The sequence below is a fragment of the Rhinoderma darwinii genome, unplaced genomic scaffold (assembly GCF_050947455.1).
Source record: "Rhinoderma darwinii isolate aRhiDar2 unplaced genomic scaffold, aRhiDar2.hap1 Scaffold_122, whole genome shotgun sequence".
Classification (NCBI taxonomy): domain Eukaryota; kingdom Metazoa; phylum Chordata; class Amphibia; order Anura; family Rhinodermatidae; genus Rhinoderma; species Rhinoderma darwinii.
Window position 1 is genome coordinate 129,122 of NW_027461956.1, and position 27,391 is coordinate 156,512.

Here is a 27,391-nt window from a genome sequence, read left to right on the forward strand (position 1 = left end):
ATGTGCCATTCATATATTTATATAAGTTAATCATGTCCCCCCTTAGTCGTCTTTTCTCAAGGCTAAATAGGTTTATAGTTCTTTTTTTTTTTTTTTTATTCTTTATTTTCATGGCTAACAGCCAAATTTTTTACAGTAAAAAAAAATACAGATACGCATACATAAGGGAGGGTGAAATACATGTACAAGGTTAGGAATGCATTGAATTGAGTGACATAACCAAAATTTAACCACGTGTAGCAGCCTCGTTATTTCTAGAAAATACTGCTATATACTCCCCCCCTGTGCACACAAGAGATGATACAAGACAAAATGAGGGAGGAAAAGATGAAGAATGGGCAAGGGGTTGGAGGGGTAGCTGCTCCCCCCGGGACATCTCCGCTCCTCCAGACTGCGTCCAATATGGACTATTCACCAATGCCCGTCTGTCCCAGAATGTCTTTGTAGGAGTCGGAGTCCTGAAATATAATCCAAGGAGCCCAAGTGTGGCAGAATCTGGCATGATTATCATGAATGCTCGAGCTCAGGTCCTCCATGTGCATTATATCGTTGACCTTGGAGACCCAGAGGGACAGAGTGGGAGGAGAGGAATTCTTCCATCACAAGGGAATGCAGTGCTGCGCCGCCATCACTAGATAGTGAAGCAGGGAGAGTTTGTAGGTGTTTGCTGGGGTGTCATAGTGATGGAGGAGGAAGAAAGCCACATCCATAGTAAAGCTGGTATCAGTTACCTCGCAAATCACCTTTTTAACCCGATCCCAGAATTCTGAATGTGTGGAGGAGGGTACCATTGTCCAATCCACATCTCCAGCAGAGAGGTGATACGTTCGGAAAAATCAGATGCAGGCGAACCGGGGTCCCATACCAATGCGAGAGTAGTTTAAAACTAGCTTCTTGGTAGCTCGAGCTAATTGAGGTTTTATGGGCAAGAGAGAGAATACGAGAGCATTGGTTTGTGGTTAGGGTAATTCCCAGATCCGACTCCCATTCAGAAACGTAACCAGGCGCTGGGAGGTAAGGCGGGTTCAGGAGGAGGTGATAGATCGTGGACAATGAATGGCGAACCGGCTCAGAGCCAACGCACAAGTCTTCCAGTGGAGACCTAGGAGCTAGGAATAGCTCAGAGGGTGGTAAAGAGGAGTAGAAATGGCAGAGTTGAAATATGCGCCAGTAACCCAAAGGAAGGAGTTCAGGCATCTGTGTCAACTCCTCAAGGGAGAGCCACTCCGAATTCTTCAGAAAGTGCTCTGCCCTAAATACACCCAGCGCCGCCCAGGACTTGAACACCAAGTCACTCAGTCCCGAGGGAAAAGATGGGTTCCCCAGGATCGGAGACATGGGGGAGCAGAGAGGCAGGAGGTGTGAACGGACCGCTGCAAGGGCACAACATCTGAGCGTGGGACCGATCGTGGGGTGATGATGTAGGGATGTGAGAAGTCCGCGTTTCAGCCATGGAGATACTTCGAGAGGGACCGTCGAAAAGTTTTGTTCAATACCTACCCATGCCTTAAAAGGGGCGTGTCTACACCAATCCACTACGCGCACTAAGTGAGTTGCGTTGTAATACGCGCGAATGTCAGGAAGAGCCAGTCCTCCCGACACAGAAGCAAACGACTAAGGCGTGGATGCTTGCCATTAGAGACAAAAGATATTTGTATGGAGTTGATCGCTTTAAAGAATGATGGTGGCATTGCTATAGGAAGGGCCTGGAATAAGTAGAGTAGTCGAGGTAGGATATTCATTTTAAAAATAGTACATCGGCCCATCAACGTAAATGTGCCTCCCGACCACCTAGCACAGTCCGCCTTAATCTCAGTAAGAAACCTCGGAAAGTTAAAGTTAAATATTCCCTTTAAATCTGCCGGGATATACACTCCCAGGTACTTGAGCGCCACCGAGTTCCATTTAAAACTAAAGGATTGTTCTAGCGTAGATAGAATGGGGGCGGGGAGGGAGACATTCATGGCCTCTGATTTGGCAAAGTTTATTTTAAAATTGGAAAGGCTGGAGAAGCGACGAAACTCCTGCATCAGATTCGGGAGAGAAGTGATTGGGTTGGTCAGGAAAAACAAAAGGTCGTCTGCATATGCTGCCACCTTATTGACATGGGAGCCCTCCCCTAGGCCCTGAATGTCCTGATTGGTACGAACATGCCTTAGAAACGGTTCCAAGGTCAGGATAAAAATCAGGGGAGAGAGTGGGCAGCCCTGGTGTGTCCCATTATGGATGGCAAATTCTTCCGAGAGAATGCCATTCACTCGGACCCTCGCCGAGGGGCAAGAATACAAAGACATGATCCAACTCATCATCTGAGGGCCCAGGCCAAGTCGGAGAAGTGTTTCCTCCATGTATGTCCAATTGACTCTGTCAAAAGCTTTTTCAACGTCAGTTGACAAGAGCATCAGTGGAACCCGGGACAACTTAGCCTTATGTATAAGGTTGATCGCTTTCGTGGTGTTGTCTCGGGCCTCTCTGCCCACCATGAACCCCGCCTGGTCAAGATGAATGACCCCACTGAGCAACGGAGCCAAACACATTGCCAAAATCTTCGCGAAGAGTTTAATGTCTGTATTGAGAAGTGAAATCGGCCTGTAGCTAGCACACTGAGAAGGGTCTTTCTCTGGTTTGGGAATCACAGCAATGTGGGCCCTGAGTGTGTCTGGTGGAACGCGAGCTGAGGAGGAGAAGGAGTTCAAGGATGCTAGAAAATGTTGGCTAAGGGTAGCGGTGTATTTTTTATAGTAGGGGAGTGTGAACCCGTCAGGTCCCGGGGCCTTACCATTAGCGAAGCTCCTAAGTGCATCCGCTAGTTCTGGTGGAGAGATTGGAGCCTCCAATGCGCCTAGTACCTCCTCTGACAAAGAAGGCATACCTGAGTCTGCAATGTAGTTTTTGATACGTGTTTGGAAGTTGTTCGCCGTCGTGGCCGGATTGGTGGAATCTGTGTTATATAGGGAGGCATAAAAGTCGCGGAACTGTGAGGCTATGTCTAATGGCAAGTTAGCCCGAGTAGTGGGGGATGTTGCAATAAAGGGTACGTAGGTACGTGCTTGTTGAAGTCTCAGTGCTCTGGCCAGAGACCTGCTACATTTGTTCCCATATTCGTAGAAGTGGCGCTTGCATTTCGAGAGGGTAGCTTTGGCCTTAGACAATAATAGGATACGGAGCTCTTCTCGTTTCTGGAGTAACGCGACTTTACATGCTAATTCATGGGAACGCTTGTGAGTAGACTCTAAAACCCTAATTTCCGATAGAAGCCGAGCAGTGGTCTCCGTACTCTCCCTTTGAATCGAGCCCCGTGTTTAATAAAGGTGCCACGTACAACACACTTGTGCGCCTCCCACAGTACCCGTGGGTTTGTGTCTGCAGGGGTATTGGCCGTGAAGTATTCTTCAAGTGTACGCTGCACGTCTGAAGAAACCAAGGAGTCATTAAGAAGCAACGGATTGAACTTCCACTGGGATTGGTGTAATATCGGGGCCTGCAATGTTAAGGATAGAGTGACAAGGGCATGATCTGAGAAAGAGATTGAGTCAATATCGACGGCCTGTAAAATTGGGAGTGAGCAATGTTTGACAAATATTAGATCGAGTCTGGAGTAAGTGTCATGGACGGATGAGTAAAAAGAAAAATCTTTATCACCCGGATGTAATAGGCGCCATGTGTCCACAAAATTATGCTCGTGGAACGCTCGTTTAATACGGCGCAGTTGGGAATGCGGGATTGACGATGTCCCCTTTGAGACATCCATGGTGGGCTCCAATGCGACATTGAAGTCACCTCCCAGGACAATGGTGCCCTCCCCAAACTCCTCTAGCTCATCCAAAAAGCCAAGCAGAGCTGAACCTTGACCCACATTGGGTAGGTAGAAGGAAGCAAAGGTGTAGATCTGCGAATTAATGCAGCCCTTGAGTAGTAGCATTCGCCCCATCCCATCACTGCGAGAGACCAGAAATTCCCATGGAAGAGTACGAGACAGGAGGATACTCGTCCCCCTAGATTTCGGATCAGGAGAGAAACTATGATAGGCGTGTGGAAACCAAAGATTAGACATCTTAAAAGGTTTTTGTTCACTGAGGTGCGTTTCCTATAGGAAAGCTACATGTAAGTGTCTACCTTTCAACATGTTGAGCAAAATGGATCGCTTCCCGGGACTATGCAACCTCTTGACATTCAACGAGCCTATCCGAAGGTCAGTCTGGGAGTGGCGGGCCATGTCCCCGATAGGTGATGAAAAAAATTAATAAAAAGAGGGGGGGGGGAGACAAAGAGGGGTAGGGGGAAAGACCAGAGAGAAAAAGGAAAATTGACAGAGAAAGAGAAAAGGACCCAAAGGCCGACACCCACGCGGCAAGAAAACCTGTGGAGAAAAGGTTAGTAACAAAACGGGAACAAGGAAAACCAAAGAGAAGTGGGGGGGGGGACCCCATGCAGCGAGCAGCGCAAAACGTTAAACAAAAACTCGTCCGATGTCCACCAAGAGGCGGGCAAGGGAGGACATAACATTGTATGTTACCTGGCCCTACAAAAAACACGGCCATATAAGCCAGCTGAACCCTTCACCTGAAAAACTGTGAGAAAAGAACACTGTAAACACAGAGCGACATTATCTGTAACCTAAGATATGAAGCATTAAACTCCTCCTATTTGGAGGACCCGGAAGACTAGTACGTCCTGTTATAAAAGGGTGAGGGGGGGGAGGTTGAGGAGGGGGGGAGGAAAGAGGAGAAAGGGGGGATAGGAGAGGGTATGAGGAGGAGGGGAAGGGGAAAGAGGGTGGAGAGAGGAAAGAGATAAGTGAGAGATTCATCAGAAAGAGCACTAATGCGACACTCAACAAGATACAGATAAAACAAATCGGATCACAAATTAGGTCTCAGGTAGTGAATGAAACCTTATGAGTAGTAATACTACTGCCTGTGACAACATCATGTGGCCTTGTGTAACAATACTAACAGGATATCGTACCACGAGCAACTTCCTGACAATTCACGAGGGGGAGAGAGGGGAGGGAGGGGGCGCATGGGTCCGATACCAAAGACATCACTAAAATGCAAGGAAGGGATAAGGGGGGGGGGTGAGGACCAGGAACAAAAGAAGGGTAAACTGTATGTCGGGTCATATCTACAGTTCTGTGGCCATCTGTGGAATCTTCGGTGACAGCTCACTGTCCACGGAAGTCTCGGAAAGTCACGGAGGAAGTACCGGGACTGCTCACAAAGTTCTGTTGGAAAAGGCACTCCTCGGAGGAGCTGTCAGGACACCCTGTAACAAAAAAGAGACGCTAGGCGCTGTACAGAGCCCAGCGCTATAAACTGTAGATCAGGTATTGCCATGGAGATCTGAGGGTTCTTCAGAAGGTAATCTACGTCAGGCCTCAGGAGGTAGTAGCAGCGAAAGATCCAGCTGAGACCTTAATGACTCTCGGAGCGAAGGCCTGTTGAGATGTTGGCTAGGGCACGGAGTGCGCCGGCGTTGCGATGGTTCCGGCTGGTCCAGTGCCAGCCAATCCGGGACCGGAAACGATTCGATCTGCAGGAAATTGAATAAGGCCTCCAAATCTGAGAAATGGCGCAAGAGGAAGGTGGCTGATTCTTTCCTGACGACCACGTGGAACGGGTGACCCCATCTATAAGTGGCTCCCGCAGCTTTGATCTTCTCTAGTAGTCGGTGCAGGAGACGCCGCATGTAGAGCGTGCGTGGGGAGACATCTGGCTATATCGTGACCCTGCATTCATCCACCGTAACCGGACCATGTGACCACGCGCCTTGAATGATTAAATCCTTGTCCGAGTAGTAATGTAGTCTACACAAAACATCACGAGGGTTGGATGGGTCGTTCGGACCGGGTCGAGAAACCCTATGGACACGATCCAGTAAAAATGTCGCTTCCAACGGCCTATTAGTGACCGTACTAAAGATGGCAGTTATCCTGGCTGGAAGGTCATCTCTGGGACCCAGGTCTGGGAGGCCTTTCAGTCGGATATTGTTCCTACGACCCCTGTACTCTTGATCGTCCAATTGTAACGCCAGGGACTGTATATGTGTTCTGCTGGAAATGGCTGCCTGCTCCAGAGCTAGCACTCTGCTGTCAATATTGGAGACCGTTTGGTCCGTGTTGGCAATCCTAGTGTCCACCCTATCCACTTCTTGTTGTAAGGCAGCGATGTCTTGTTGGTGGGATTGTTCAATTCTAGTCACCAGGGAATCTAAGTCCTGTCTGGTAGGGAGAGCTTGGATCAGTTCCCTGAGCAGGTGCAAATCTGCATGTAATGCGGGCTGGAAGGGTACTGAATCTGGGCTTCTGGGCAGGGACACGGTGGCTGGCTGAAGTACAGGTCCAAATAGGACAGGGGACACGTGCGGTACCTCATTCTTGCTGGCCCCAGGCTGTAGTGCGGTCGTCTGTCCCTGTGCTTGAGCTCCTGCTGCTGCGTGCTGAAGGCCTGTAGTTCTGCACGTGGCAGGATGCAGTGCCGGGTGCGCCATGACACCTGGGAGTTCCTGAGAAGCGGGCGCCGCTGATAAGAAGCGCTCCATGCTAGCACTCCGTGTCTGCAAGCTAGGTAAGGAGCGGGAGGGTGTAGTGCCTTGTCCCCTACGTTTTGCTGGCATCTCCTACCGGTTTCAGACGGGCTCAGGCTGCTATTAAGCACTCTGCTGCACGTGCTCCCCCGAGATGTGTGCTTACTCCGCCATAGCTAAGCCCCGCCCCCCCAGGTTTAGTTCTTTTAATCTTTCCTCATAACTTAAATTCTCCATGCCCCTTATTAGCTTCGTTGCTCTTCTTTGTATTTTTTCCAACTCCAGGGCATCCTTTCTATGAACTGGAGCCCAGAACTGAACTGCATATTCTAGATGAGGCCTCACTAATGCTTTGTAAAGTGGTAATATTACATCCCTGTCCCGCGAGTCCATGCCTCTTTTGATACACGACAATATTTTGCTGGCCTTTGAAGCAGCTGATTGACACTGCATGCTGTTATTTAGTTTATGATTTACAATTACACCCAGATCCTTCTCATCAAGTGACTCCCCCAGTGTAGCTCCCCCTAGGACATATGATGCATACAGGTTGTTCGTACCCAGGTGCATAACTTTACATTTATCTACATTAAACTTCATCTGCCAAGTGGACGCCCAAACACTTAGTTTGTTTAAATCTGCCTGTAATTCATGAACATCTTCCATAGACTGAACTATATTACATAGCTTGGTGTCATCTGCAAAAATAGAAATAGTGCTATTAATCCCATCCTCTATATCATTAATAAATAAGTTGAATAATAGTGGTCCCAGAACTGAACCCTGGGGTACACCACTTATAACCGGGGATCATTCAGAGTAGGAATCATTGACCACAACTCTCTGGATACGGTCCTTGAGCCAATTACAAACTATACTTTCTAAACCTATAGTCCTTAATTTACCCATTAGACGTCTATGGGGACAATGTCAAATGCCTTTGCAAAGTCCAAAAACACTATATCCACAGCGGCCCCTCTGTCTAGGCTTCTGTTTACCTCTTCATAAAAACAAATCAGGTTGGTTTGACAGCTTCTGTCCTTTGTAAAACCGTGCTGGCTGTCACTTATAATACTATTTTTTGTCACATAATCCTGTATATAGTCCCTCAATAGCCCCTCAAACATTTTCCCCACAATTGATGTTAAGCTTGCTGGTCTATAATTACCCGGCGAAGACCTAGAGCCCATTTTGAAAATAGGGATCACATTTGCCCTGCACCAGTCCCTTGGCACTATACCAGTCATGAGAGACTCTCTAAATATTATGAAGAGGGGGACAGAAATAACTGAACTAAGCTCCTTAAGAACTCTAGGGTGTAACCCATCTGGTCCCGGGGCCTTGTGTACATTTATTTTATTTAATTTAGCTTGCACCATATCTACATTCATCCAATTCAGTATATCAACTGATATATTAACAGCACTGGCAGCGGCTACATCAGCTGCTCCTTCTTCTGTTGTATATACAGAGCGGAAGAACCCATTTAGTAACTCTGCCTTCTCTTGATCCCCTGTGACCAACTCCCCATTACCACTATCTAAGGGGATTGTGATACGCTAAGCAGCAGCGCCATTGTGTGGTCAATGCTGAGAAATCTCACTAAATTGAATGTAATGCAGGCAGCCTAGTGATACGCTGAGCAGCAGCGCCAACGTGTGGTCAATGCTGGGAAATGTGCACTATATATTATATATTTGAGAAAATTTGTTTGAAGCCCAATTGGGATATGCTAAGCAGCAGCGCCATCGTGTGGTCAATGTTGAGAAATCTCACTAAATTGAATGTAAGGCAGGCAGCCTAGTGATACGCTGGGCAGCAGTACCATCGTGTGGTCAATGCAGGAAATGCACACTATATCTATATATTATATATTTTAGAAAGTTTGTTTGAAGCCCGATTGTGATACGCTAAGCAGCAGCACCATCGTGTGGTCAATGCTGAGAAATCTCACTAAATTTAATGTAAGGCAGGCAGCCTAGTGATACACTGAGCAGCAGCGCCATCGTGTGGTCAATGCTGGAAAATGCACAATATATCTATTATATAGTTTAGAAAGTTTGTTTGAAGCCCGATTGTGATACGCTAAGCAGCAGCACCATCGTGTGTTCAATGCTGAGAAATCTCACTAAATTGAATATAAGGCAGGCAGCCTAGTGATACGCTGAGCAGCAGCGCCATCGTGTGGTCAATGCAGGAGAAATGTACATGTATGCGATTCCGCTGCAAAAAAACGCAACTTATTAATAATTTTAATCTTATACTCACCTAGAATTCTGTTTCTTTTTCCGGGCCAGCCTCCTGGGACGACGTTTCATCCCATGTGACTGCTGCAGTCAATCGCAGGCTGCAGCGGTCACATGGGATGAAACATCAACCCAGAGCTGCAGGATGTAGGAGGGAAGCGTCGCCATGGTAAGTATCCATTCCTGGCCGAAAAACTGCGGCACAGGGCAGTGCTTTTACACAGCGTATCTGCCTTGCATGAACATACCCGTACAGTATATACATATAGTAGCTGCTGTCTTACAACGATACAGCTGCAAACCACGTCAACATGTTGCATTCCCACGAGTCAGCACAGTTTTCAAATGATTGTTAATGTCCATGAAGTTTTTTGCAGACATTAACAATCATTTAAAAACTGCACCTTTTGATAAAACTGCATGTGCTGCATGTTTTACCGGACAATGGTTTTTACGATCTGATTGTTTGCATTAACCCCTTCCCTCTTTAGCCACTTTTGACCTTCCTGACCGAGCCTCATTTTTCAAATCTGACATGTGTCACTTTATGTGGTAATAACTCCGGAATGCTTTCACCTATCCAAGCGATTCTGAGATTGTTTTCTCGTGAAACATTGGACTTTAAGTTACTGCCAAAATTTGCTTCATATGTTCAGTATTTAATTGTGAAAAACACCAAAATTTAGCGAAAAAATGCAAAAATTAGCATTTTTCTCAATTTAAATGTATCTGCTTGTAAGACAGGCAGTTATAACACACAAAATTGTTGCTAACTAACATCCCCCATATGTCTACTTTAGATTGGCATTGTTTTTTGAACATCCTTTTATTTTTCTATGACATCACAAGGCTTAGAACTTTAGCAGCAATTTCTCACATTTTCAAGAAAATTTCAAAAGGCCATTTTTACAGGGGCCAGTTCAGCAGTGAAGTGGCTTTGAGGGCCTTATATATTAGAAACCCCCAAAAATTCACCCCATTTTAAAAACTTCACCCCTCAAAGTATTCAAAACAGCATTTAGAAAATGTCTTAACCCTTTACACATGTCACAGGAATTAAAGCAAAGTAGAGGTGAAATGTACAAATTTCATATTTTTTGGCAGAAATAAATTTTTAGTACAATTTTTTTTATAACACAGAAGGTTTTACCAGAGAAATGCAACTCAATATTTGTTGCCCCGTTTATGCAGTTTTAGGAAATATCCCACATGTGGCACTAGCATGCTAATAGACTGAAGCATCGGCCTCAGAAGCAAAGGAACACCTAGTGGATTTTGGGGCCTTATTTTTGTTAGAATAAATTTTAGGCACCATGTCAGGTTTGAAGGGCTCTTGCGGTGCCAAAACAGTCAAAATCCCCCAAAAGTGACCCCATCTGGGAAACTACACACCTCAAGGAAATTATCTAGGGGTACAGTGAACATTTTGACCGCACAGTTTTTTTACAGAAATTATTGGAAGTAGGACGTGAAAATTAAAATCTACATTTTTTCAAATAAAATGTAGGTTTAGCGATTTTTTTTCTCATTTCCACAAGGACTAAAGGAGAATAAGCACCATAAAATTTGTAAAGCAATTTCTCCCGAGTAAAACAATACCCCACATGTGGTAATAAACGGTTAGAGAAGGGCTGAGAAGGGAAAGAGCGCTATTTGGCTTTTGGAGCTCAAGTTTAGCAGGAATGGTTTGCGGAGGCCATGTCACATTTACAAAGCCCCTGAGGGGACAAAACAGTGGAAACCCCCCACAAGTGACCCCATTTTGGAAACTACACCCATTGAGGAAATTATCTAGGGGTATAGTGAGCGTTTTGACCCAACATAATTTTTGCATAAATTATTGGAAGTAGGCCCTGAAAATGACAATCTAAATTTTTTCAAAGAAAATGAAGGTTTAGCTAATTTTTTCTCATTTCCACAAGGACTGAAGGAGAAAAAGCACCGTAAAATTTGTAAACCAATCTCTCCCGAGTAAAACAGTACCCCACATGTGGTAATAAACGGCTGTTTGGACACACGGCAGGGCTTCAAAGGGATGGAGTGCCATTTGGCTTTTGGAGTTCCCATTTAGCAGGAATTGTTTGCGGAGGCCATGTCACATTTACAAAGTCCCTGAGGAGACAAAACAGTGGAAACCCCCACAAGTGACCCCATTTTGGAGACTACACCCATTGAGGAAATTATCTAGGGGTATAGTGAGCGATTTGACCCCACAGTTTTTTTGCAGAAATTATTGGAAGTAGGCCCTGAAAAGAAAAATCAACATTTTTTCAAAGAAAATGTAGGTTTAGCTTATTTTTACTCATTTCCACAAGGACTGAAGGAGAAAAAGCACCACAAAATTTGTAAAGCAATTTCTCCCGAGTAAAAAAATGCCCCACATGTGGTAATTAACGGCTGTTTGGAGACACGGCTTGGCTTAGAAGGGAAAGAGCGCTATTTGGCTTTTGGAGATCACATTGAGCAGGAATAGTTTGCGGCGGCCATGTCACATTTGCAAAGCCCCTGAGGGGAAAAAACAATGAAAACGCCCAAAAAGTGACACCATTTAGGAAACTACACCTCTTGAGGAATTTATCTAGGGGCGTAGTGAGAATTTTGACCCCACAGATGTTTCATAGAATTTATTAGAATTGGGCAGTGAAAATAAAAACAATCCTTTTTCTTCAATAAGACGTAGCTTTAGCGCAAATTTTTTCATTTTCACAACAAATAAAGGAAAAAAAAGAACTCAACATTTGTAAAGCAATTTCTCCCGAGTACGGCAATACCCCATATGTGGTCATAAACTGCTGTTTGGGCACACGGCAGGGCTCAGAAGGGAAGGACCATTGCTGGATTGGTTTCTGGGCGCCTGTGGGCCCAAAACAGTGGAAACCCCCCAGAAGCGACCCAATTTTGGAAACTACACCCCTCAATGCATTTACCTAGGGGTGTAGTGAGCATGTTAACCCTGCAGGTGTTTTGTAGAAATTAGTGTGAACTCGATGTTGCAGAGTGAAAATGGGATTTTTTCCACAGATATGTGGACAATATATGGTGCCCGGCTTGTGCCACCATAACAAGACAGCTCTCTAATTATTATGCTGGGTTTCCTGGTTTTAGAAACACCCTACATGTGGCCCTAATCTCTTGCCTGGACAGTCGACCAGGCTCAGGAGTGAAAGCGTACCATGTAAAATTGAGGCCTAATTTGGCGATTTACAAAGTATTGGTTCACAACTGCAGAGGCTCAGATGTGAAATAATAAAAATAAACCTCTGGGAAGTGACCCCATTATGGAAACTGCACCCCTCAATGCATTTATTAAGGGGTGTAGTGAGCATTTTCACCCCACAGGTCTTTTCCATAAATGAATGCGCTGTGGATGGTGCAAATTAAAAATTTATATTTTTCCCTAGATATGCCATTCAGTGGCAAATATGTAGTGCCCAGCTTATGCCACTGGAGACACACACCCCAAAAAATGCTAAAAGGGTTCTCCCGGGTATGACGGTGCCATATATGTGGAAGGAAACTGCTGTTTGGGGACGCTGTAGGGTTCAGATGGGAGGAAACGCCATTTGGCTTTTGGAGCGTGGATTTTGCTTGGTAGTAGTTTTGTTTGGAGTCTTACTGGTGTTTCCGTTTATAATGTAGGGCATATGTAAGCCGGGCGGAGTATATAAGGGGCATAGTCAGGTGGTATAATAATGGGGTAAAAAAAAACAATAAAATGATCCATAGATGTGTGTTACGCTGTGACACAATCATTTCTGCACAGGCTGGTGTCGCACTGATATATGGCGTCCTTTATTATCCCCCTTTTGATCCACACTCCGCGCCTTTGTAGTTTGGGGAATTTTGCTAGGAAGTGTTGTCCTGGTATAATACGGGCACTGTCGCTTCCAGCGGATATGTTTGGGCCCTCCCTTTCCTGGTTCCCTAATTTTAGGTCCTTGATAAATCGCCTCTTCAAACAGAAGAAATGTTCCCCTCGGGCACAACTGCATATTTTTTTATTTCCTGACTTATTGGAGCCATAACTAATTTTATTTTTCATAGACGTAGCGGTATGAGGACTGGTTTGTTGTGGGACGAGCTGTAGTTATTATTGGTACCATTTTGGGGTACATGCAACTCTTTGATCACCTTTTATCCTATTTTTTGGAAGGCCAGGTAAACAAAAAAATGCAATTCTGGCACAGCTTTTGTCTTTTTTTTTATACAGCGTTCACCATGCGTTATAAATTACATGTTAACTTTATTCTGCGGGTCAGTACGATTCCGGCGATACCTATTTTATAGGACTTTTTTATGTTTTACAACTTTTTGCACAATAAAATTACTTTTGTAAAAATAATGTATTTTTTCTGTCGCCAAGTTGTGAGAACCATAACTTTTTAATTTTTTTGTCGACGGAGGTGTATGAGGGCTTGTTTTTTGCGGGACGAGCTATAGTTTTTATAGGTACCATTTTTGGATACGTGCGACTTTTTGATCACTTTTTATTCTAACATTTGTAGGGCAAAGTGACAAAAAAACAGAAACTCTGGTAACGTTTTTTACGGGTTTTTTTTACGCTGTTCACCGCGTGCAATAAATAATATAATATTTTGATACCTCTGGTCGTTACGGTCGCGGCGATATCAAATACATATGGTTTATTATTATTTTTCAATAATAAAGGACTTGATAAGAGTAAAAGGGGGATTGGGTTTTATTTGATTACTTGAAACTTTTATTGTTTTCAAACTTTTATTATTTGCACTTTTTTTTACACTTTTTCTCAAGTCCCACTAGGGGACTTGAAGGTCCAACGGTCAGATTATTTTTTTTCTAATACATTGCACTACCTATGTAGTGCAATGTATTAGATCTGTCAGCCATTCACTGACTGCAAGCCGATTAGGCTTCGCCTCCCGTCGGGGCCTAAATCGGCTTCCGTAATGGCAGAGCAGGAGACCATTGTGTCTCCTGTTGCCATAACAGCAGTCGCCAGTCCTGATTGCCTGTCAGGGCTGGCGATCTGCTAGTAACCGCTACGATGAAGCAATCGCTTTCGATTGCTGCATCGAAGGGGTTAATGGCAGGGATCGGAGCTAGCTCCGGTTCCTGTCGTTACAGGTGGATGTCAGCTGTACAGTACAGCTGAGATCCGGTGATGATGGCACCGGCTCATCTTCTGAGCTGGTCCCAAACATTCGGCGTATATGTACGGCAAGATGCGGGAAGTCAATGCTTTCCATGACGTACATTTACGGCAAATGTCGGGAAGGGGTTAAAGGTTATGAACACCTTTTGAAACTTTTTTTTTTTTTAAATGTCAGTCAGTGTGTTTTGTGCAACTTTATAATTAGTTTTTATTAAAAAATCTTTTTACTTTTTGAGATACAGCTGCTCTGTTACCTGTATACAGAGAAGCTGTATCCTACGCTGAATACTGAACTTGTCAGGTCTGTGGGACTGATGGGTTCAGTGTCAGCGGGTCCTGTGTGTCCTGTGTGTCTGACATGCTGGATCCACCTGTAATACATCACATCTAAGTTAGATGTGATAGATTATAGGTGGATACAGTCGACTACTCTATTGACACCGCCAATAAAACGAAAACCTTGTGAAACGGAGACAAACAGAAACCATTAGCAACGGAAGCGTTACCATTGAAATGGTAACAGAATGCTATGGTTTCCGTTTGGTTTCCGTTCGTAGGTTCCCCTGACGGAAAGGTCTGACGGAACCCATGAACGGAACCACGATGCAGGTGAGAACGAAGCCTAATTATTACTGTATGATCTTTACAGATGGTGGAGGGTACTATTTTTTGGGGTATAAGCAACTCCCAGAATATGATTACCATAATTCTGGTCATACTGGAAGCTGCTAACCTGACTTTGCAAATGATCTCTGTACTGAAATGTATTTGTACTGAGCTTTGTTCTGGTCCTGTATTCATGTACTGAGCTTGGTTCTGGTGCTGTATATATCTAATGAGATTTGTTCTGGAACTGTACATATGTAATGAGCTTGGTTCTGGTGTTGTGTATAGAACTATATTGCTTGTAAAATGTACAAATGTTTTTATGCTCGGGTTACATAAAAAAAATTTGGAAAATAAATGACACGTCATTGATTGGTAGAGAAAACAAACATGGCGAGGGTGGAAGGAGATGTTGGGAAAGAGGTTGGGGGGGGGGGCGCCAAACTGAATCTTTGCCCCGGGTACTGGAGAACCTAGCTACGACCTCTGCTATGTGTGTTGTATGTATGTGTCTGTGTGTGTGTGTGTGTGTGTGTGTGTGTGTGTGTGTGTGTGTATATGTTCCAGTATGTGTGTGTATATGTGTACATATGTCTCTATGTTAGTGTATATATATTTATGCCTCTGTGTGTGTTTATATATGTGTGGGTATACTCAGGGCCGTCGTCAGCACCCGGCGAACCCGGGCAAGTTCCAGGGCCCATTACCCTTGGGGGGGCCCACTCGGCCGCCGGGTGCTGTCGCTGCTGTCATCACGGCATCACTGTCCATATATGGACAGTCCGTGAAATTCATGGACAGTCCGTGAAATGAGAGGACTTTTGGAAACTGTCCGGAATAAAAAGAATGCGTCCGTGATTTCTATATTTTTTTGTTGTGCAAGGAGCTGCACATATGCCAATTGTGGCTGCGTGATGACCTCTCATGTAGAACATTGTTAGCAGCCTTCCCAGCCTCCGCGCACCACGTCTGGTCTGTAGGACTAGCAGGGGCCTCCTACCTGCCAGAGAGGACAACGGAGAGGAGGAAATCCGACAGCGGAGAGAGTGCGGCTTGGCTGGGACCTGACAGGTGACACAGGAGAATCTATGCAGAGCAGGACGCTGGGCTGCCGTTACTTCAGCTTGTACTGCTGATATGTGAAGCCCCTGCCCGGTGGCTTGCTCTGTATCTAATTCACTGCCCAGCAGCTGTACAGGTCAGCAGCACCCGGCTCCTTCACTGTGTCTGCACCACTGACCTGCATAGCTGCTGCTGCTGCTAAAATGTCTACTAAACCCTGTACAGCCCAGTACTCCCTTGATAGCCCCTTCAGTTCCTAATCTCCCTCTGTACACCCCTCCCCCCAGCACTGGAGCACCACCCCGTGCTGAAGAAGTCAGAGGAGACAGAAGTTGCCGAAGAAGCAGTCTACAGGAAGGAGATAAGTGTCAATGTGTCTAAAGACAAAGAGGTGACTGGAGTGTGACTCAATGTATGTATGTATGTATGTATGTATGTATGTAGTGTGTGTGTAATGGCTCTATATGTGTGTGTATATGTAGTTTGTGTGTGTATGTAATATTTGTGCGAGTGCGTGTGTATATTTGTGTGCATTTTGTATATATATGTAGTGTGTGTGTAGTGTATGTGTGCAGTATGTATGTGTGCAATGTGTGTATATGTAGTATGTGGGCAGTATGCATGTATGTATGTATGTATGTATGCAGTATGTATGTGTGCAGTATGTATGTGTGCAGTGTGTATGTGTGCAGTGTGTATATGTGCATTGTGTGTATATGCAGTGTGTGGGCAGTATGTTTGTATGTGTGCAGTATGTATGTATGTATGTATGTATGTATTTATTCAGTATGTATGTGTGCAGCATGTATGTATGTATGTATTTATTTATTCAGTGTGTATGTGTGCAGTATGGATGTGTGCAGTATCTATGTGTGTATGTGTGCAGTATGTATGTGTGTATGTATGTATGTATATGTGCAGTATGTATATGTGTGCAGTATGTATATGTGCATTGTGTGTATCTGTAGTGCATGGGCAGTATTTATGTATGTGTGCAGTATATATATGTGCAGTGTGAGTATATGTAGTGTGTGGGCAGTATGTGTGTGTGCAGTATGTATGTGTGCAGTATGTATGTATGTATGTATGTATGTGTGCAGTATGTATGTATATATGTATGCAGTATGTATGTGTGCAGTATGTATGTGAGCAGTATGTATGTGTGCAGTGTGTATGTTTGCAGTGTGTATATGTGCATTGTGTGTATATGCAGTGTGTGGGCAGTATGTTTGTATGTGTGCAGTATATATGTATGCATTTAGTATGTATGTGTGCAGCATGTATGTATGTATGTATTCAGTGTGTCTGTGTGCAGTATGGATGTGTGCAGTATCTATGTGTGCAGTATGTATGTGTGTATGTATGTATGTATGTATGTGCAGTATGTATGTGTAATATGGATATATGTATGTGTCCAGTATGTGTATGTGCAGTGTGTGCAGTATGTATGTGTGCAGTATGTGTATATGTAGCGTGTGGGCAGTATATATGTATGCATGTATGTCTGCAGTATGTATGTGTGTGCAGTATGTATGTATGTATGTATGTGTGCAGTATGTATATGTGCAGTATGTATATAGGTATGTATGTGTGCAGTATGTATGTGTGTGTGTGCAGTATGTATGTGTGTGCAGTATGTATATGTGCAATATGTATGTATGTATGTATGTATGCATGCAGTATGTGTAGTGTGTGCAGTATGTATGTGTGCAGTATGTATGTGTTCAGTGTGTATATATGTAGCGTGTGGGTAGTATATATGTATGCAGTGTGGGCAGTATGTATGTGTGCAGTATGTATGTGTGCAGTATGTATGTGTGCAGTATGTATGTGTGTGTGCAGTATGTATGTGTGTGCAGTATGTATATGTGCAATATGTATGTATGTATGTATGGATGTATGTGTGCAGAATGTATGTGTGCAGTATGTATGTATGTATGTATGTATGTATGTGTGGAGTATGTATGTGTGTGTTTGCAGTATGTATGTGTGTGCAGTATGTATGTATGTATGTATGTATGTGTGCAGTATGTATGTGTGTGCAGTATGTACAGTGAAGGAAATAAGTATTTGATCCCTAGCTGATTTTGTAAGTTTGCCCACTGTCACAGACATGAATAGTCTAGAATTTTTAGGCTAGGTTAATTTTACCAGTGAGAGATAGATTATATTTAAAAAAAAAAACAGAAAATCACATTGTCAAAATTATATATATTTATTTGCATTGTGCACAGAGAAATAAGTATTTGATCCCTTTGGCAAACAAGACTTAATACTTGGTGGCAAAACCCTTGTTGGCAAGCACAGCAGTCAGACATTTTTAGTAGTTGATGATGATGGCCCACTCCTCTTTGCAGATCATCTGTAAATCATTAAGATTTTGAGGCTGTCGCTTGGCAACTCCGATCTTCAGCTCCCTCCATAAGTTTTCGATGGGATTAAGGTCTGGAGACTGGCTAGGCTACTCCTTGACCTTAATGTGCTTCTTTTTGAGCCACTCCTTTGTTGCCTTGGCTGTATGTTTTGGGTCATTGTCGTGCTGGAAGACCCAGCCACGGGCCATTTTTAATGTCCTGGTGGAGGGAAGGAGGTTGTCACTCAGGATTTGACGGTACATGGCTCCATCCATTCTCCCATTGATGCGGTGAAGTAGTCCTGTGCCCTTAGCAGAGAAACACCCCCAAAACATAATGTTTCCACCTCCATGCTTGACAGTGGGGACGGTGTTCTTTGGGTCATAGGCAGCATTTCTCTTCCTCTAAACACGGCGAGTTGAGTTAATGCAAAAGAGCTCAATTTTAGTCTCAACTGACCACAGCACCTTCTCCCAATCACTCTCAGAATCATCCAGATGTTCATTTGCAAACTTCAGACGGGCCTGTACATGTGCCTTCTTGAGCAGGGGGACCTTGCGGGCACTGCAGGATTTTAATCCATTACGGCGTAATGTGTTACCAATGGTTTTCTTGGTGACTGTGGTCCTAGCTGCCTTGAGATCATTAACAAGTTCCACCCGTGTAGTTTTCGGCTGAGCTCTCACCTTCCTCAGGATCAAGGATGCCCCACGAGGTGATATTTTGCATGGAGCCCCAGATCGATGTCGATTGACAGTCATTTTGTATGTCTTCCATTTTCTTACTATTGCACCAACAGTTGTCTCCTTCTCACCCAGCGTCTTACTTATGGTTTTGTAGCCCATTCCAGCCTTGTGCAGGTCTATGATCTTGTCCCTGACATCCTTAGAAAGCTCTTTGGCCTTGCCCATGTTGTAGAGGTTAGAGTCAGACTGATTAATTGAGTCTGTGGACAGGAGTCTTTTATACAGGTGACCATGTAAGACAGCTGTCTTTAATGCAGGCACCAAGTTGATTTGGAGCGTGTAACTGGTCTGGAGGAGGCTGAACTCTTAATGGTTGGCAGGGGATCAAATACTTATTTCTCTGTGCACAATGCAAATAAATATATATAATTTTGACTATGTGATTTTCTGTTTTCTTTTTTATATAATCTATCTCTCACTGGTAAAATTAACCTAGCCTAAAAATTCTAGACTGTTCATGTTTTTGACAGTGGGCAAACTTACAAAATCAGCAAGGGATCAAATACTTATTTCCTTCACTGTATATGTGCATTGTGTGTATCTGTAGTGTGTGGGCAGTATTTATGTATGTGTGCAGTATATATATGTGCAGTGTGTGTGCAGTATGTATGTGTGCAGTATGTATGTGTGCAGTGTGTGTATATGTAGCGTGTGGGCAGTATATATGTATGCAGTGTGGGCAGTATGTATGTATGTATGTATGTATGTATGTATGTGCGCAGTGTGTGAATATGTAACATGTGTGCATTATGTATAGGTATGTATGCAGTGTGTAGATGGTGTGTGCAGTATGTTTGTATGTATGTATGTATTAGAAACAGGGAGAGAACCTCCAGCTCACCGGTCTGCGTCTCCAGCAGCGTCACTCGGATCCCCGCGACGGCCCGCGGTAAGGAACAGCAATGTAGGAGAAAAAATGATCCAGCGCTGATAGTAATTTAAAAGGGAAATGAGAGTCCCATGTTTATTGAAGAAAGATCTTAAAATCGGAGGGGAGACGCAGTCCCAAGGTGCAAGTAGTCAGGGTAGATACCCAAGCCTACGCGTTTCGAATGCGATCTGCGTTCTTAATCATGGCAAGTATGTAAGTATGTGTGCATTGTGTAGATGTAGTGTGTGCAGTATGTACACTACCATTCAAAAGTTTGGGGTCACCCAGACAATTTTGTGTTTTCCATGAAAACTCACACTTATATTTATCAAATGAGTTGCAAAATGACTAGAAAATATAGTCAAGACATTGACAAGGTTAGAAATAATGATTTTTATTTGAAGTAATAATTTTCTCCTTCAAACTTTGCTTTGTGGGAAAGGACACAGAGACATAAGAGACTTTCTACGCCAGTTTTCACACTTTTTAAGAAATGGGACGTGGTAAAGGCAAAGGGGCTGTGAGCCAACAAATTTATTATGATTAACCCCAGAAAACTGGCGTCAATTATAGTGGAAGTCTACGCCAGCTCCTCGCTAACATAGATTTCACTCCATGGGGCATAGCAAGGTAGAGGCCCGTGCTGGACCTCATACTTTGCCCCCCCCCCCCTTCATCTGACCAAACCCTGGCCTCCCATTGGACAGTTAAATTAAAAATATATATATACACTACCATTCAAAAGTTTAGGGTCACTTAGAAATTTCCTTATTTGCACAGTTTTTTTTCAATGAAGATAACATTAAATTAATCAGAAATACACTCTATACATTGTTAATGTGGTAAATGACTATTCTAGCAGCAAACATCTGGTTTTTAATGCAATATCTACATAGGTGTATAGAGGCCCATTCCCAGCAACCATCACTCCAGTGTTCTAATGGTACATTGTGTTTGCTAACTGTGTTAGAAGGCTAATGGATGATTAGAAAACACTTGAAAACCCTTGTGCAATTATGTTAGCACCGCTGTAAACAGTTTTGCTGTTTAGAGGAGCTATAAAACTGACCTTCCTTTGAGCTAGTTGAGAATCTGGAGCATTACATTTGTGGGTTCGATTAAACTCTCCAAATGGCTAGAAAAAGAGAAACTCGACAGTCTATTCTTGTTCTTAGAAATTAAGGCTATTCCATGCGAGAAATTGCCAAGAAACTGAAGATTTCCTACAACGGTGTGTATTACTCCCTTCAGAGGACAGCACAAACAGGCTCTAACCAGAGTAGAAAGACAAGTGGGAGGCCCCGCTGCACAACTGAGCAACAAGCCAAGTCCATTAGAGTCTCTACTTTGAGAAATAGATGCCTCACAGGTCCTCAACTGGCAGCTTCATTAAATAGTACCCGCAAAACGCCAGTGTCGACGTCTACAGTGAAGAGGCGACTCCGGAATGCTGGTGTTAGGGATCTGCCAGGTACTACGTCTAGGTATACTCCTGGGATTAATCAATCCACACCTGAGGCCAGACCTGTTCGACTGACACCATCTCCCACCAACCAGGGTGGCAGGCTCAGGAGTGGGAGAGCCTATCGCGGCCTGGTCAGTCGGAGTTAGCTCCGCCCCCTGTCCTTTATTACCTGCTGTGTTCTCCTCCTCAGTGCTTGTAATTCTTTTGGATTCCTGGCCCCACTGCTGCTTGCTCCAGCCTGCTTCTGCCGTGCTTCTGCCTTGCTGCTGTTCTGCTTAACCCGCTTTGCTTTTCCTCCGGCTTGCTTCCTCCTCCGTGCTCACTGGGGTATACTCCACTTCATCCTGGTCCTGACAACTCATTCACCGCTCCGTTTCCTCGCGGCGTTCCGTGGGCTACTGCCCCTTCCCTTGCGTGTTCCCTGTTTGTTCTCCCGTGCACTTAGACAGCGTAGGGACCGCCGCCCAGTTGTACCCCGTCGCCTAGGGCGGGTCGTTGCAAGTAGGCTGGGACAGGGCGGTGGGTAGATTAGGGCTCACTTTCCCTTCACCTCCTTCCTGCCATTACAGCTGGTCTTCAGGGCAGAGTGGCAAAGAAAAAGCCATATCTGAGACTGGCTAATAAAAGGAAAAGATTAATATGGGCAAAAGCACACAGACATTGGACAGAGGAAGATTGGAAAAAAGTGTTATGGACAGACGAATCGAAGTTTGAGGTGTTTGGATCACACAGAAGAACATTTGTGAGACGCAGAACAACTAAAAAGATGCTGGAAGAGTGCCTGACGCCATCTGTCAAGCATGGTGGAGGTTATGTGATGGTCTGGGGTTGCTTTGGTGCTGGTAAAGTGGGAGATTTGTACAAGGTAAAAGGGATTTTGAATAAGGAAGGCTATCACTCCATTTTGCAACGCCATGCCATACCCTGTGGACAGCGCTTGATTGGAGCCAATTTCATCCTACAACAGGACAATGACCCAAAGCACACCTCCAAATTATGCAAGAACTATTTAGGGAAGAAGCAGGCAGCTGGTATTCTATCTGTAATGGAGTGGCCAGCGCAGTCATCAGATCTCAACCCCATAGAGCTGTTGTGGGAGCAGCTTGACAGTATGGTACGCAAGAAGTGCCCATCAAGCCAATCCAACTTGTGGGAGGGACTTCTGGAAGCATGGGGTGAAATTTCTCCCGATTACCTCAGCAAATTAAGAGCTAGAATGCCAAAGGTCTGCAATGCTGTAATTGCTGCAAATGGAGCATTCTTTGACGAAAGCAAAGTTTGAAGGAGAAAATTATTATTTCAAATAAAAAACATTATTTCTAACCTTGTCAATGTCTTGACTATATTTTCTAGTCATTTTGCAACTCATTTGATAAATATAAGTGTGAGTTTTCATGGAAAACACAAAATTGTCTGGGTGACCCCAAACTTTTGAACGGTAGTGTAAGTGAATACAGTGCAGTGAAATTCAGTGACTCACAGGTGACATCTTCTCAGAATGGAGTCGTTCATGTTCTCTTTTCTTCTTCATCCGACCCAGAACACCATGTTGACTTCCAGTCTTCTTCATCTCCAATGCCCAAGCGCGAACCACAAGATATGTCATGAAAGTGTTGATGTAACCTGTATACCACGTTCACGTGACCCAATGTGCCACGTCACAGCTTATTCAAATCATGGAAGCGTTCAGTCTACATGACTACCGCCCGTCACGGTGTGCATACCTTAGATCAAAATTTTGACATATAACTAACTCTAAACCTCATAAGCTAATTTTCTTTAGCTATTATACTAGGATGTACAATTCTATATTAAAATATTATCATATTAGTCATGTGGCCTAGTATACCCACATCCAGCGATGGGTGGGATGGGTGAAACATAAAATAGTTTTCCATGAGTTTTGGACTGTGATGTGCTGCTGATCTCCCCTTTTGGGGGTAATATACAGGGAATATGGGGGTTATATAAGGGACTCCCATCATCCCTGTATATACCAGCCATCATCCCCATATATAACCACCATTATCCGTGTATGAACCAGCCTACCATTATCTCAGTATAAAATCTCCATCACCCCTGTATATACCATTAGGGCGGGCACTGTCAGCTTGCTGTGGCGTGCGGGCATTGTGGCTAAAGAAGAAGTAAATGGGGTGGGCATTGAGGACACCGTGGACCAATAGGATGCCTGAAATGCCGGTATATGGGAGAAGTCCAGCAGAATCTGAAAATATGCCTCCTGATTGCTTAGGCTGGGTTCACACGACTTATTTTCAGACGTAAACGAGGCGTATTATGCCTCGTTTTACATCTGAAAATAAGGCTACAATACGTCGGCAAACATCTGCCCATTCATTTGAATGGGTTTGCCGACGTACTGTGCAGACAACCTGTCATTTACGCGTCGTCGTTTGACAGCTGTCAAACGACGACGCGTAAAAATACAGCCTCGTCAAAAGAAGTGCAGGGCACTTCTTTCACACGTAATTTGAGCCGTTTCTTCATTGAACTCAATTAAGCACAGCTCAAAATTTACGGCTGTCAGAGAAGCCCCGCAAAATGCGAGGAGGAGCATTTACGTCTGAAACAAGGCAGCTGTTTTCTCCTGAAAACAGTCTGTCTTTTCAGACGTAAAAGCCTGCTATTGTGTGCACATACCCTTAAAGGCTATGTACACCTTTGCACAGTTTTTTTTTAAATTGCCTTGTATGTATTTTGTAAAATAAATCACATTTCTAATTGGTCTACCATTTGTCTTCTGTACCTGCAGTGTATTTCAGTTCATGGCCAGCTGCTGTATTCAGTTATCTCTCTAAGGCCCTGTTCACACCTGCGTTGGTGTGTTTCGTTGTTCTGCTCCATCAGTGGTGCAGAACAAAGGAATAACGTAAGCAACTGTTCCGTCGCACAACGGACACCGCCACCTGCCGACAGAACCCATTCACTTTAGTGTGTTCCATTGGCTTTCCGTCAGGCGGGGGACCGTGATTTTACCAGAGACAATAGTGCAGATGTGAACGAGGCCTTATCCGTCAGTCATCACCCTAATGGCAAACTGAGCAGCTCCTCCTTTGCAGGCTCATGAACAAGCATTTACTGTGGAATCTGCGCATGTGCATGGTCCTAATTACTGCATACCTCCTAACCGTCCCGGATATAGGGGGGTAGTCCAGGATTCTGGGCGCTGTTACACTGTCCCAAGCGGCCGGTGGTATGTCTTGGTGTCAACTGTATCTGCGTCCTCAGGATGCAGATACAGTTTAATCCAATGCTAATGAAAGGGATCGTCAGCTCCCTGCTTCTGTATTAGTACCACTCGCCGAGGAATTCCCGGGCACAGCGCTACTTTAAGTGCGGAGCCCCTTGTCTCACTATCCATATATGAACATTGACGTCGGGGACTACTCCTGGAACGGAATCCACTGCCTTTCCATTGCCGATGGTCTGGCCGGGGATTCCGCTCCTAGGCGGAACCCCTGATGTCACTTTCCATATATGTACAATTACATCAAGGGCTCCTCCTGGAGAGCAATCCTTGGCCACAGCGTGGCCGACGCTCTGGACAGAGATTCTGCTCCTATAGGGAATGCCTTACGTCACTGTCCATATATGGACAGTGACGGCAGGGGCTCCTCCTGGAGTGGAATCCCTGGGGGAGTGGCACCATCTACATGGGCATTGTGTGTGACACTATCTATATGGGCACTGGCGCTTTATATGTGTGCACTGGTACTAGGGGTAGCTAAGGGGGCATTAAACTGTATGGGGGCAGCTATTTGTCATTATACTGTGTAGGGGGTCCTATGGGAACATAATAATGAGTGGCCTGAACCGGGTATGTGTGGGCGGAGATTACTTAGATTAGATACTTGAAAGTTGGTAGGTATGTTTACTGGTGTGTGCTGGGGCAGAGCGAGTGTGCCTACTCCAAATTTGCAGCATAAGGCAATGAGGTTGCTTTACCACATGCCAATGCTGCAATTTTGGGAATTGCTCCCTCTAGTGACCAGCACATGGAAATGTTATAAATTAGAATCTGATTTATAATATTTCCTGACTTGTGAAAAAATTAAAAAATTAAAACAATGTTTAATCACTTATATACTAACTGTTTAACTGAAAAAAATAAATAATTCCTAGCGACACATTCCCTTTAATACTGGCGTTTCATACACCAGTCCTATTAAACAGTTTGCTGGAGTAAGATGCAACACATTTATTAACAGGCGAACGACTCTTAATAAATGTGTCACATCTTTTAGCTGCAACGCGGCCTGTCATCAGTACTTTCTACGTGCTGTGGCCTGCTGTACATTTAAAGTACATTTTAAAAATATATTTTATTGTCTGATTGGGGGGGAGGTATGGGTCTGGCACGGACCTTTGCCTTGTTACGCCCCCCAGAGATAAATCAGGGCCACACTATACATATAGATTTCTGCTATAATTTACATCAGTTACTGGCGTAAATTATAGTAAAATTGTTGGCCATTTCTGCTAAGCCCCGCTCATTTTTTGCCCCCAAAAATTATGACATTTGCGTATTTTGTGAATTTTCTACGCTAATAAACTGTTGTAGAAAGGTTAATATATTCCCCCCAAAGGCTACAGACCGTAATACAATATCTTAACCCCTTCCCTCTATAGCCACTTTTGACCTTCCTGACAGAGCCTCATTTTTCAAATCTGACATGTGTCACTTTATGTGGTAATAACGTCGGATTGCTTTTAGCTATCCAAGCGATTCTGAGATTGTTTTCTCATGACACATTGGACTTGTTGTTACTGGCAAAATTTGCTCGATATGTTCAGTATTTAATTGTGAAAAACACCAAAATTTAGCGAAAAATTGCAAACATTTGCATTTTTCTCAACTTAAATGTATCTGCTTGTAAGACAGGCAGTTATAACACACACAATTGTTGCTAACTAACATCCCCCATATGTCTACTTTAGTTTGGCATCGTCTTTTGAACATCCTCTTATTTTTCTAGGACGTTACAAGGCTTTGAACTTTAGCAGCAATTTCTCACATTTTCAAGAAAATTTCAAAAGGCTATTTTTACAGGGGCCCGTTCACTTGTGAAGTGGCTTTGAGGGCCTTATATATTAGAAACCCCAAAAAAGTCACCCCATTTTGAAAACTTCACCCCTCAAAGTATTCAAAACAGCATTTAGAACATTTCTTAACCCTTTAAACTTTTCACAGGAATTAAAGCAATGTAGGGGTGAAATTTACAAATAAATTTTTAATCCATTTTTATTTATAACACAGAAAGTTTTTCCATAGAAATGCAACTCAATATTTATTGCCCAGATTCTGCAGTTTTAGGAAATATCCCATATGTGGCCGTAGCGTGCTACTGGACTGAAGCACCGGCCTCAGAAGCAAAGGAGCACCTAGTGGATTTTGGGCCCTTATTTTTATTCAAATATATTTTAGGCACCATGTCAGGTTTCAAGGGCTCTTGCGGTGCCAAAACAGTGGAAATCCACCAAAAGTGATCCCATTTGAGAAACTACACACCTCAAGGAAATTATCTAGGTGTATACTGACCCCGCAGGTTTTTTGCAGAAATTATTGGAAGTAGGCCCTGAAAATAAAAATCTAAATTTTTTCAAAGAAAATGTAGGTAAAGCTAATTTTTTCTCATTTCCACAAGGACTGAAGGAGAAAAGGCACCACAACATTTGTAAAGCAATTTCTCCCGAGTAAAACAATACCCCACATGTGGTAATAAATGGCTGTTTGGACACACGGCAGGGCTTAGAACGGATGGAGCACCATTTGGCTTTTGGAGTTCACATTTAGCAGGGATGGTTTGCGGAGGCCATGTCACATTTACAAAGCCCCTGAGGGGATAAAACAGTGTAAACCCCCCACAAGTGACCTCATTTTGGAAACTACACCCATTGAGGAAATTATCTAGGGGTATACTGAGCGTTTTGACCCCACAGGTTTTTTGCAGAAATTATTGGAAGTAGGCCCTGAAAATAAAAATCTACATATTTTCAAAGAAAATGTAGTTTTAGCACATTTTTTCTCATTTCCACAAAGACTGAAGGAGAAAAAGTCAGCAAAATTTGTAAAGCAATTTCTCCCGAGTAAAACAGTACCCCACATGTGGTAATAAACGGCTGTTTGGACACACGGCAGGGCTTAGAATGGAAAGAGCGCTATTTGGCTTTTGGAGATCACATTTAGCAGGAATGGTTTGCGGAGGCAATGTCGCATTTGCAAAGCCCCTGAGGGGCAAAACAATGAAAACACCCAAATAGTGACTCCCTTTAGGAAACTACACCCCTTGAGGAATCCATCTAGGAGTATTGTGAGCATTTTGACCCCATAGATGTTTCATAGAATTTATTAGAATTGGGC